Consider the following 10,936-nt stretch of genomic DNA (forward strand, 5'->3'; position numbering starts at 1 on the left):
TTGTAAATATGTCAAGCTAGCATTCAAGTTTTCAGCAAATATTATAACTAACCACATCTATCTATCTATCTTCTATCTATCTATCTATCTATACCTATACTAATTTGCGACTTCCTAGAAATTACCACATTAATTAGAAATTACGAGCCATTTATCATGATGGGACCAAGTAATTACGGTGGAGATCAACCCATACAATCCTTGGCAAAAAAACTCAAATACACAATTTATGGCAGTCCCAACCTCTCACGAGTCACTAAAAAGATATAACCCTCTCGCGAGTCAAAACATAAATAATAGTCCCAATCACTCCCGATTCTTTAAAAAAAACTCTCACCAGACCTCCACGTTATGATAGTCCCAACCTCTCAAGAGTCCTCTCCTTTTCCTAGATTGATTTTTTCCCATGTTGCTGCAGGATCCTCTCCTTTCCTCGATCTGGCAGACCGTGTTGCTACAGGATTCTTACCTTTCTCTCGATCTGTCAGGTTGACGAGTCCTGCGGCTGGTGGCGCTCCAATTCATCGCCAGCAAGCGGAAGCTGGAGCCTCGCGCCTTGAGGTACACCGCCGTAGAGCGCCCGGCCATCTCCCTTTCTCTCTATTTTCTCTGTCGTAGGTCGCCGGCCATTCATGCTGCAACTCCATCGATCTATTCTCAGTCCCCTCCCCCCAAATCATTAGATCTCCTTTTTATTTCAAATTTTCAAATCTAGGACCATAGCAGTAAACAATGTTAGTCCTTATGTACTATTATTAGCAGTAGTGTGCCAAATCAGGCCATAGTTTGTTTTCACTTCTTCTCATCTTTGGGGGGCTTAAAAGTTGTATATGTGATGTTTTACAAATGGTTATGCCTTCAACTATACATCTTTAAGGCTTCGACAATTGCATTGCTCTCATTAACCATTTAAGAATTTGTGGTGTTCCATCATAGAAATATTCTATCAGTTCTGCAGTAGAATCATGTTGGCTGCGAGCAAGCTTAGTGTTCCCACTTCTCACTCTCTATAGTAAATAGATGACATCAATTTCAGTTGATATGTTAATTATTAATTTATAAACCGCAACGGTGTAGCTATAGTGATATACTAAGTTTCAATGCTCACCCTATTCTGTACTTAAACTTATGGATGTCTGAAAGCAACAGTTTCTATCATAAGTTTGTTTCTCTCACCAGCTCTTTGTATCATAGTAATACTTTCAGATGTTTCCCATGTTTTGTGTCAAAGGTAAAAATCGGTTGTCAAGAATGTGAGGCATGGGATCTACAATTGCTGATTTCGGTTAGATTGTCTTATATAAGGTGAGTTACTCCCACTTATGTTGACATCTATATTTTGTGTACTGAATACAGTCCATATTGTAAAGTCCCTTCTGTGTGCCAGCCAGAATTTGCACCATGGCTGAAATCAGCTGCATAGTTGGGCATCTCTAACCTGGTGAGCAAATCAATTTTCCAATAAGAGATTGGTTAGCTGCTCAACCACTATTGAATGATTGCTTCACCGGCTACCTGACTACCTTATTCCTCCAACTAGGGTTTGATTTTGGCCGATCAAAGTGCATACATGGCAGGATCCAATTTGTTGGGATTCATTTTGCACATTACTACTTTCATGCTCGGGTTTTTTCACATCATGGTGTCACCACGATTATACTTAGCAATATGTTATTTATGTTGTCTCCTGGTCAATTTTGTATATATACATGTTGTTTCCCTAATTAAAAGTGTTACATATGTGCTAAATCATATTTTTAGAGAACTAATATCATATTACGGAGCATTTGTTTGTTTGTTTTTTAGGATCCTGGAGCATCAATCATGCTCTGCCTCACCACATCATACCTCTCACCAATGAGGACGGCATAAAAGATAGAGCCATTCTTGAGTCGGCACCTGTGTGCATGCAGCGCTGCCACCTCATGTAGTTGCTTCAAGACAATAGCGTGTCCCGCCCCGAGTGGCACACATGGCTGACGGCCGAGATGGCACCGGTGTAGGAGCTTCTGTAGGAGGAGAAGTCAGGAGCTCGGACCATCAGTGTGGCCTGATGCCTCTCTTGGATGTAGTATGTAGGTAACAACAGCTAAACTCTTATGAGGACAAAATCTATCCGATGGAACTTCTTTAAGCTCAACAACCAGGTATGCAAAGTGGCCCTTTTCCTCTGCCCAGCTCCAATCTTGAAATATCCATCTTCCTCTCGGAGCTGCACATGATTTTTAGGTAATGCATACTGAAAAATAGCTGAAGGAACAATAGCTGATGCCGATTGTATAGCCTTTTCTTATAAGACAAGTTATATGAAAATCCGTATTTGCCGCAATCGATTCTTATAAATTGTGATGCTGCAAGTGATACTTATTATTGTTGGATGCAATTTCTGAACAATATGAGCAGGCAATGCCCTAGAAACAAGATGTTGAAGAAAATCAATTGGCTGAAGAACTACTGATCGGTAGTAGTGTTGGGTTATCTGGGAATAATACAGTAGCAACCATGGTGTCAAAGTTTCTTAAAGTAAGAACGGATCCATGTGATCTATTCTTTTTATTGATATATTAACTAACTATATATGTCGGAACTTATCTGATGTTAATACTTACATGTGGAATATTTCTCAAGCAGCATTGTCCTTTACTTAGTATTTAAATTTAGTGTAAATTACGTGCAGCACAGCCTGTGTCGTTCGGATATCTATATTATTCAGAAATAGCATAATATTTAATAGCATATTTCTGCTCTAAGATTGAGATAAAAAAGAACGACCTAGGATGGAATGTAGAAACTCATCATTTCATTCCTATATTTGATCAGACTAAAGAATACATAACACCTCGATTTGCTTTCGCAAGAATTGGCAAAAGTAGCAGCTTAATCTCCCTTGAATGGACGTTATTATAGAAGTTTTTCAAATATAACAATAGAGAAGTTGTCATGTCGACTATATGAAGAGAAATAGCTTCTCAGATGTCCAACCGTAGGTATGATTAAAAATGTATCCTTTGTGTGTATCTGATTCAACTTGAAATGACATGTTTTGCTTCTTCAACACCAATCTATTCATTGTGCTTTTTGTGATGATCTTAAAAATGACTACTATATCAAAGTTGTTGAATGAATAGTAGTCTTAAAAATGAAGGTCTAGAAGATTCAGTTTTGCTAACAGTTATAATTGCACTAACTATAACAATGCAGAGAAGTATGCGTCTTCTCCATTTTGTTTTCAAAACTAATAATGGACTATTACTTATATCACACACTAACTTGCTTATATGTGGCATGGATTTAGTTCAGCCTATTCATGTATATATCTTTACCAAAAAATAGAAGTTATGTTATGTTAAACGAATTGAGGGATTACGTGTGCAAACCCGTGCTGCATAGAATGCCTTTTCATTTAAACGAGAATCTAACAAAACAATGTAAGAATGAGAACCGATAGAATTTGCATAAGAATCAAAAGACTGGGTAGAAAAAACGTGCAGACCCATAAACACATGTGATGCATCCAATCATGAACTAACTGAAACTATTTAACTTTGTTTCTCCTAAAGATTGCAATGAAAATAATAATACATGCATGTTCCCACTAATAATTTACCTGTAAAGGGCCTAACCAGTAATTTAACAATTTATTTAATTTATGTTAATCCTATGGGCACCCTTCGAGAACTATTATATTTTTCGGTGACTGTAATTGTCAAAAGCATATACCCAGGTGTGAAATTTTTAGTGCTGGAGTGCAAATCAATAACTACCGATGGAAAGTTACTTTCTGTAATTTGTGATCGAACATGGTAACGATTACCTTCAATATAATTGTGTATGAAAATGGTAACATCTTATTATCTGATGCGAGAAGCCAATCAGATGTTTTTCATTCCTTTAAATAAAACATACCTTATTAACATGTCACTATCTCTATGCGCAAGACAAATTTGGGTAAGCGAATCTCCTAAATTTGTTATACTGGAGATCTACTGTGTGCAATTTTTTTACTTCTAACTCATTAGGCCTTCACTTGCAATATGTACTGTAAAATTATTAGTCAAATTATATTAGTCAATCTTCACCAGAATAATTATAGATCATGTAGACCTAGGTAGAAATGATGGCTTTGAAATTTCCTATTCTGTCTTGGTAAAAGACGCTCAATTATCAACTAAAATAAAATTCCGTATCTCTTTCAGTAATAACAAATGCACATGAATAGAAAAATGTAGGTTTCATATATGGCTGTTACATGTCTTAAATTCAACTCTTTTGCTGGGGAAGGAAAATAAAGGTATGGTGGGATTCTATAACTCCAATGAGACAGTGATATCTTCATAATAACATTTTTCATTCACGCTGAGATGATGCAATTTATCCTATTGAAAAATTACCTCCAATTGTAGAGTTATTGTCTTAGTAGCAGATAGTTATATTAATAAGTATACAAGGACATGATTTAAAATGAAGAGAGGAGAACTTGACAACCACAATTAGAATCATACATATAACATGTCAAGTTAATGACACACTAATATTTCTAACCCCTTTTTCAAGAGGATTGTGGTCATTCTTATTCTTATTCACCATACGATCCATATTGGCTTCATTCCATATTTGATAAAAACTTTAGCGGTATGTTGTCCATGGATATCCAGCTAAGTTCTAAATGTGTTCATACTGCGTTTTCACACTATTACGTTCCAGTTAATAGTAAATACGAGAAAATGGACGTCAAGTCGTCGAAAGTACATTGACCCTGAAGAATGTGAGCAATAGATCAGTTCATTTGAGTGTTGGTTAATGTCGTGCCTAATGAATTTTGAGTTTTTTTCTATTTTCTCTGATCTATAAATTTCACAACTAACAAATGTTATAAAAACAACTTGAATATTTTTGTCCCCTTATAATGTCTAGCCCGTGCGGGCGCACGGGGTGACGACTAGTTTGCAATAATTATCGGGTCTCATGATTACTCATATCAATAACATAATCAACTAGCAAGCCATAATAATAAATCTCAGATGACAACACTTTCTCAAAACAATCATAATATGATATAACAAGATGGTATCTCGCTAGCCCTTTCTGAGACCGCAAAACATAAATGCAGAGCACCTTTAAAGATCAAGGACTGACTAGACATTGTAATTCATGGTAAAAGAGATCTAATCATAGTCACACCCAATGTAAACTAACAGCAATGAATGCAAATGACAGTTGCGCTCTCCAGCTAGTGCTTTTTAATAAGAGGGTGATGACTCAACATAAAAGTAAATTGATAGGCCCTTTGCAGAGGGAAGCAAGGATTTGTAGAGGTGTCAGAGCTCAGTTTTAAAATAGAGGTGAATAAAATTTTGAGCGGTATACTTTCATTGTCAACATAACAACCAAAAGATGGCGATATCTTCCATGCTACACATATTATAGGCGGTTCCCAAATAGAATGGTAAAGTTTATACTCCCCTCCACCAGCAAACATCAATCCATGACTTGCTCGAAACAACGAGTGCCTCCAACATACATCAGGTCCCAGGGGGAGTTTTGTTTGCAATTATTTTGATTTAGTTTGCATAAAGCATGGGACTGGGCATCCCGGTGACCAGCCCTTTATCTCGTGAGTGAGGAGCGGAGTCCACTCCTCTTGAGAATAACCCGCCTAACATGGAAGATACAGACAGCCCTAGTTGATACATGAGCTATTCGAGCATACAAAACAGGATGATTATTTGAAGGTTTGGAGTTTGGCACATACAAATTTACTTGGAACGGCAGGTAGATACCGTATATAGGAAGGTATAGTGGACTCATGTGGAATAACTTGGGGTTTAAGGAGTTTGGATGCACAAGCAGTATTCCCACTTAGTACAGCTGAAGGCTAGCAAAAGACTGGGAAGCGACCAACTAGAGAGCGACAATAGCCATGTACATGCATTAAAATTAATAAACATTGGATGCAAGCATGAGTATGATATAATCCACCATGAACATAAATATCGTGAAGGCTATGTTGATTTGTTTCAACTACATGCGTGAACATGCGCCAAGTCAAGTCACTTAAATCATTCAGAGGAGGATACCACCCTATCATATCACATCATAACCATTTTAATAGCATGTTGGCACGCAAGGTAAACCATTATAACTCATAGCTAATCAAGCATGGCACAAGCAACTATGATCTCTAATTGTCTGCAAACATGTTTATTCATAACAAGCTGAATCAAGAACGATGAGCTCATCATATTTACAAAAACAAAAGAGGTCGAGTTCATACCAGCTTTTCTCATCTCAGTCAGTCCATCGTATATCATCATAATTGCCTTTCACTTGCACAACCGAACGGTGTGAATAATAATAAGAGTGCACGTGCATTGGACTAAGCTGGAATCTGCGAGCATTCAATAAACAGGAGAAGACAAGGCAATATGGGCTCTTTTGTCAGATAAACAATAATGCATATAAGAGCCACTTCAACAATTTAATCATGGTCTTCTCCTACTGACCCCCCCAAAAAAAAGAAATAAAACTATTTACACGGGAAAGCTCCCAACAAGCAAAAGAAGAAAAGGAAATATTTTTGGGTTTTCTTTTTAATTACTACTACAAGCATGGAAAGTAAATTAATTAAAAGCTACAACTAATTTTTTTTTGGTTTTTCTTAAGGTTTATTAAACACGCAAGAAGAAAGCATAAAAGGAAATAAACTAACATGGGTGATACAATGAAAAAGTATGAGCACCGACATCTAGCAATGAGTGTGTGTGAACATAAATGTAATGTCGGTGAGAAATACGTACTCCCCCAAGCTTAGGCCTTTGGCCTAAGTTGGTCTATGGCCACGGCTGGCCTGGCTAATATCCATAATAATAGTTGTTGGGGTCGTACTGTGATGAGGAAGAAGAAGGCTCCGATTGCCACTGGCTGGCAATCATCTCCGGATCCCACTGATAGTTAGACTGTCGTGAAGGATCAAATTGTGGTTCCGGTTCTGGCTCCTCGGCTGGTGCAAGGTTCCGGTAGGCGTGGATAGCCGTCAACGGAACAAGGTACTTGCCTACAGTCAAATCAAACAAAGCAGGAGCAGGCAAGGTAATGGTCTCAGGATGATGTTTATTAAAGAATAATTGATATTTAAGCTCTCCTGTCCTATTCTTAACAATAAAATCATGTTCCACCATACTTTTATAATCAAGATAAACACGAGGCAGCATTTTTTCTTCCTTCTCAGTATGCCTAATAGGTATGTTAAAATGTGTAGCTGGGTGTGTAGCATAGATGCCTCCAAAGATGGGATCCTTAGTACGGTTCATACTTAACGTCTAGCAATAATGCCGCCCATACTAAAAGTGTTATCACTGTATAAATCTTGGAGCAAAATAATAATATCAGGGATACTAAGGTTTCCATAGTTTCTGCAACCAATTAAGCAACGACTAGCAAATAATGCAAAGTAACGTAAGACAGGAAAATGTATGCTAGTGATTCGTGCATCGGAAACCTTCCTAGTTTCCCCTACAGTGATAGTATTAATAAATCCCTCCACATCATCATGATGTGGTTCTTATGTCTTGCCCCCAAAAGGGACTAAACAAATCCGACAGAAATCATAAAGTGACATCTCCTTATGCTCATCATATAAATGAAACTCCACCGTAGGTGGTGAGTTCCTAGAATGAAAATGAAAGTTTTGCACAAAGGTATTTGTGAGTAAGAGATACTGATCGCATTGGTCGTGGAGGAAAGCGGTGAGGCCTGCATTATGAGCCAACTCATGAAAATCTTCATAGATCCCGGCTACTCTCAAGAAATCCTCAGAAGGTTATTCACATGCCCGAACCTCCGCGGTGCGCGGCAAATTATACTTAGGCTTTGGTGCCTTTTCCTTCGAGCTTTGGCTCGATGAGCCCCTCAATAATCTCCTCAACATCTTCTGAAAAATTCTGAAATTTTTAGTAACTTCAAAAATAAAAGTAAACCAAACTCAATAATATTGATATCAACTACTCCTACAAGTGCCTAGGGCCTATATCATGCATCAAAACTACTTTTGACCATATAAATTTGACATGCAAGCTCAAGAACAGGGTCACCTAAGCAGCAAAATTTTCAATGAATAAAGCACTAGAACAAAAACTAATTGGACCAATGGAGGAGTCACATACCAAGGAACAATCTCCCCAAGCAGTTTTGTGAGAGGTGCTTTGAGCAAGGAGATCGAAAATGGTAGCAAAACGAGCTTGGACTCGGGTTTGAGTTGGTTTTTCGTGTTTGGGGGAGGAATATGAAGTGTGTGGCTAAAAGAATAAGTGGAGGAGGGCCACCGTGGGCCCACGAGGCAGGGGGTGCGCCCTAGGAGGGTGGGCGCGCCCTCCACCCTCGTGGCAAGGTGGTTGGCCCCCCTGGTGTGTTCTTTGTTCCATAAATCCTCAAATATTCTAGAAAAAATCATATTTAATTATCAAGGCATTTGGAGAACTTTTATTTTCGAGGTATTTTTATATTGCACAGATAATCAGATAACAGACAGAAAATTATTTATTTTTACTTTATTTTAACTAAATAACAGAAAGTATAGAAAGGGTACAGAGGGTTGTGCTTCTAGTTTCATCCATCTCATGCTCGTCAAAAGGAATCCACTAACAAGGTTGATCAAATCTTGTTAACAAACTCATTCCGATTAACATGAAACCGGAGAAATTTCGAATAACACTAGGTTACCTCAACGGGGATATGCACATCCCCAATAATAAGTACTAGATCATGGAAGGCGCGCGTTGCAGCGCCCGTCCGTTTTTGCAATAGATTGCTAGGCACTTATGACTTGAAAATAAAATTTAAATGAAGTGTTTCTGCAAAGTAGTGCACATTGATTTTTTTTCCTAGATAAACCGATACAGGGAATACATAATATGCTGAAAGTAGTAATCTAATCGGTTTACAAAAAAATAAAAGAATTTAATTGGTATTATTACTATAAGAAAAGGGAAACATGCATGATGCACTCTGCAAACGATTATATTTTTTAGTTTTATTTCTATCAGATCATTAGTGGATAAGAAGAGAAATTTTAGAGAAAATTGCTTTTTGGTTAATTGTACCCATTCTGTGTGTCCAAATCTTACATAATAGCATAATGATGGCGACAACTATAGTTACACAGGAAATAATACACATGAGGAAGAATAGCATCAGGAAAGCTCTGCATGAATAGCAAGGTTTTTCTGCAGCAAACCAAGCCCCCAACCAATAGCACTCCATTGTATAACCAGCACCGACACCATCCTTATCAAAAGAGAAAAATGATACATGAATAAATTAACACAGCCAGGTAGAAGAATATTACATAAAATATGCCACCTTTATAACCCATACCTAAGTGCCTTCTTGTTCCCAGATAACCCAAATTATATGGATAATATACATGGGTAAGTGATTAATGGCTTTCTTTAAAAAAAGTTGATAATGTCCAGCATGGTGATGAGGGAGCTTTGGCAGCCAGTTAAGGTTTTAGTATCCTGCAATCAGCTCCTCTCTCTCTCCAATGGATAATGTAACAAAACTGGTAGAAAGATGACTTATAGTCATAGTTCTTGGAATCAAAGTGGGACCCTCTGGTCCATCCATGTCATGGCTCGAGTGGTGCCTCAATGCGGTTGGATTCAATCTAAAACGGACGAATTATTACATAAGGATCTAACTGAAACTCAACAATGGCATGCCTTCATGCATTTTTTTCACCCATTCATGTAAATAGAGAATTGTGGGAAAAGGTAACATCAATATATAATCAATGATGACGGGTGTTGCCAAACCCGTGCATTTTAACAAAACATAAGAGTATTTCAAAGTAAATCGAAGTTTTCAAAGCTGCATACACATCAATCATACCAGCAGAAGAAACACATCATGCATGTACATGCTTAGTTTGAGAACCATCAAAGGAAATATGAAGGAAAATTTGAAATGGTAACATGCATGCAGGAATATCATCAAGTAGAACTACTAATTAAAACCAGTACGCTAAAAATATGTGTAAAGCCCAGATAACATAGTAGCAACATTAGTTGTAAAGACTCCTTCAGTTGAGAATAGCATATACTTATCTGAGAAAATGGATAATATAAATATTTGGTGGAGTTTAAACATATTAAATTGCAATTCCTTGATAGATGTGGCAAAGTATATTTATATGAACTTACAAGTGATCCACTAACATAATAATTTCTTTTAAAAAAATCACGCTTTGCAACATAAAAAATATTTTTTGCCAAAAGAATGTGCAATAAACATAGTTAGCTCTAAATACTCTCTTGTTTGTTTAAACTAATAATTTGTTCATGTTTAAGATTTAAAAAATAATTTAATGTGATCTCTTTTCATCGGGAATGTTCTAATGGGCTTCTAATATATCACTATATTATAGTCTTCAGGAAAAACATAACGATGTCAGATATTATATAACTAGATTGTACAGAATAATTGACACATGGAATAAAATGTTTCAGCCTCTTTACTTGAGAAACCATAGACGTGATGGTAATCTTACGATTATTCATGTGCATACATCAGGAGGACATGGCAACCCACATGATTTAGTTTTCTAGTGCAGTTAGTTGTTGTGTTTTGATGAGAGCAAGCATTTATTATCTACAAGAGCACGTGAAGTTTTACAAATCATAGGCACATATACATGCATGTTAAGATAATAAGATGAGATATGAGAGTATACACTACCATTTTGCTGATAACCATTGGAATCATGAGCTTTAGGAATTCCCTGATCCAACCTACAACACTAATCCTTTCTTATCGTACCTGCACCAATTTGGAAGCACGAAAAAACAGCAGCAATAAGAAAAAATGCTTATTCATAATTCGATGGAAGAGAGGATGGAGAAGGAAAAAAATACATAGTAAGAATAAGATAAAGCAGCAA

The 10,936-nt window shown here is 37.1% G+C and overlaps 1 long non-coding RNA gene across 1 annotated transcript; it reads left to right on the forward strand.

Moving 5' to 3' along the window:
- The first annotated feature begins 349 nt into the window (after positions 1–349).
- On the forward strand, positions 350–2,518 carry LOC123185708 (uncharacterized). The gene is made up of 3 exons (XR_006493474.1): positions 350–561; positions 1,232–1,305; positions 1,807–2,518. It is a non-coding gene; the product is annotated as an uncharacterized lncRNA (long non-coding RNA).
- The last annotated feature ends 8,418 nt before the right edge of the window (positions 2,519–10,936 follow it).

Source organism: Triticum aestivum, chromosome 2A, assembly GCF_018294505.1.
Source record: "Triticum aestivum cultivar Chinese Spring chromosome 2A, IWGSC CS RefSeq v2.1, whole genome shotgun sequence".
Classification (NCBI taxonomy): Eukaryota; Viridiplantae; Streptophyta; class Magnoliopsida; order Poales; family Poaceae; genus Triticum; species Triticum aestivum.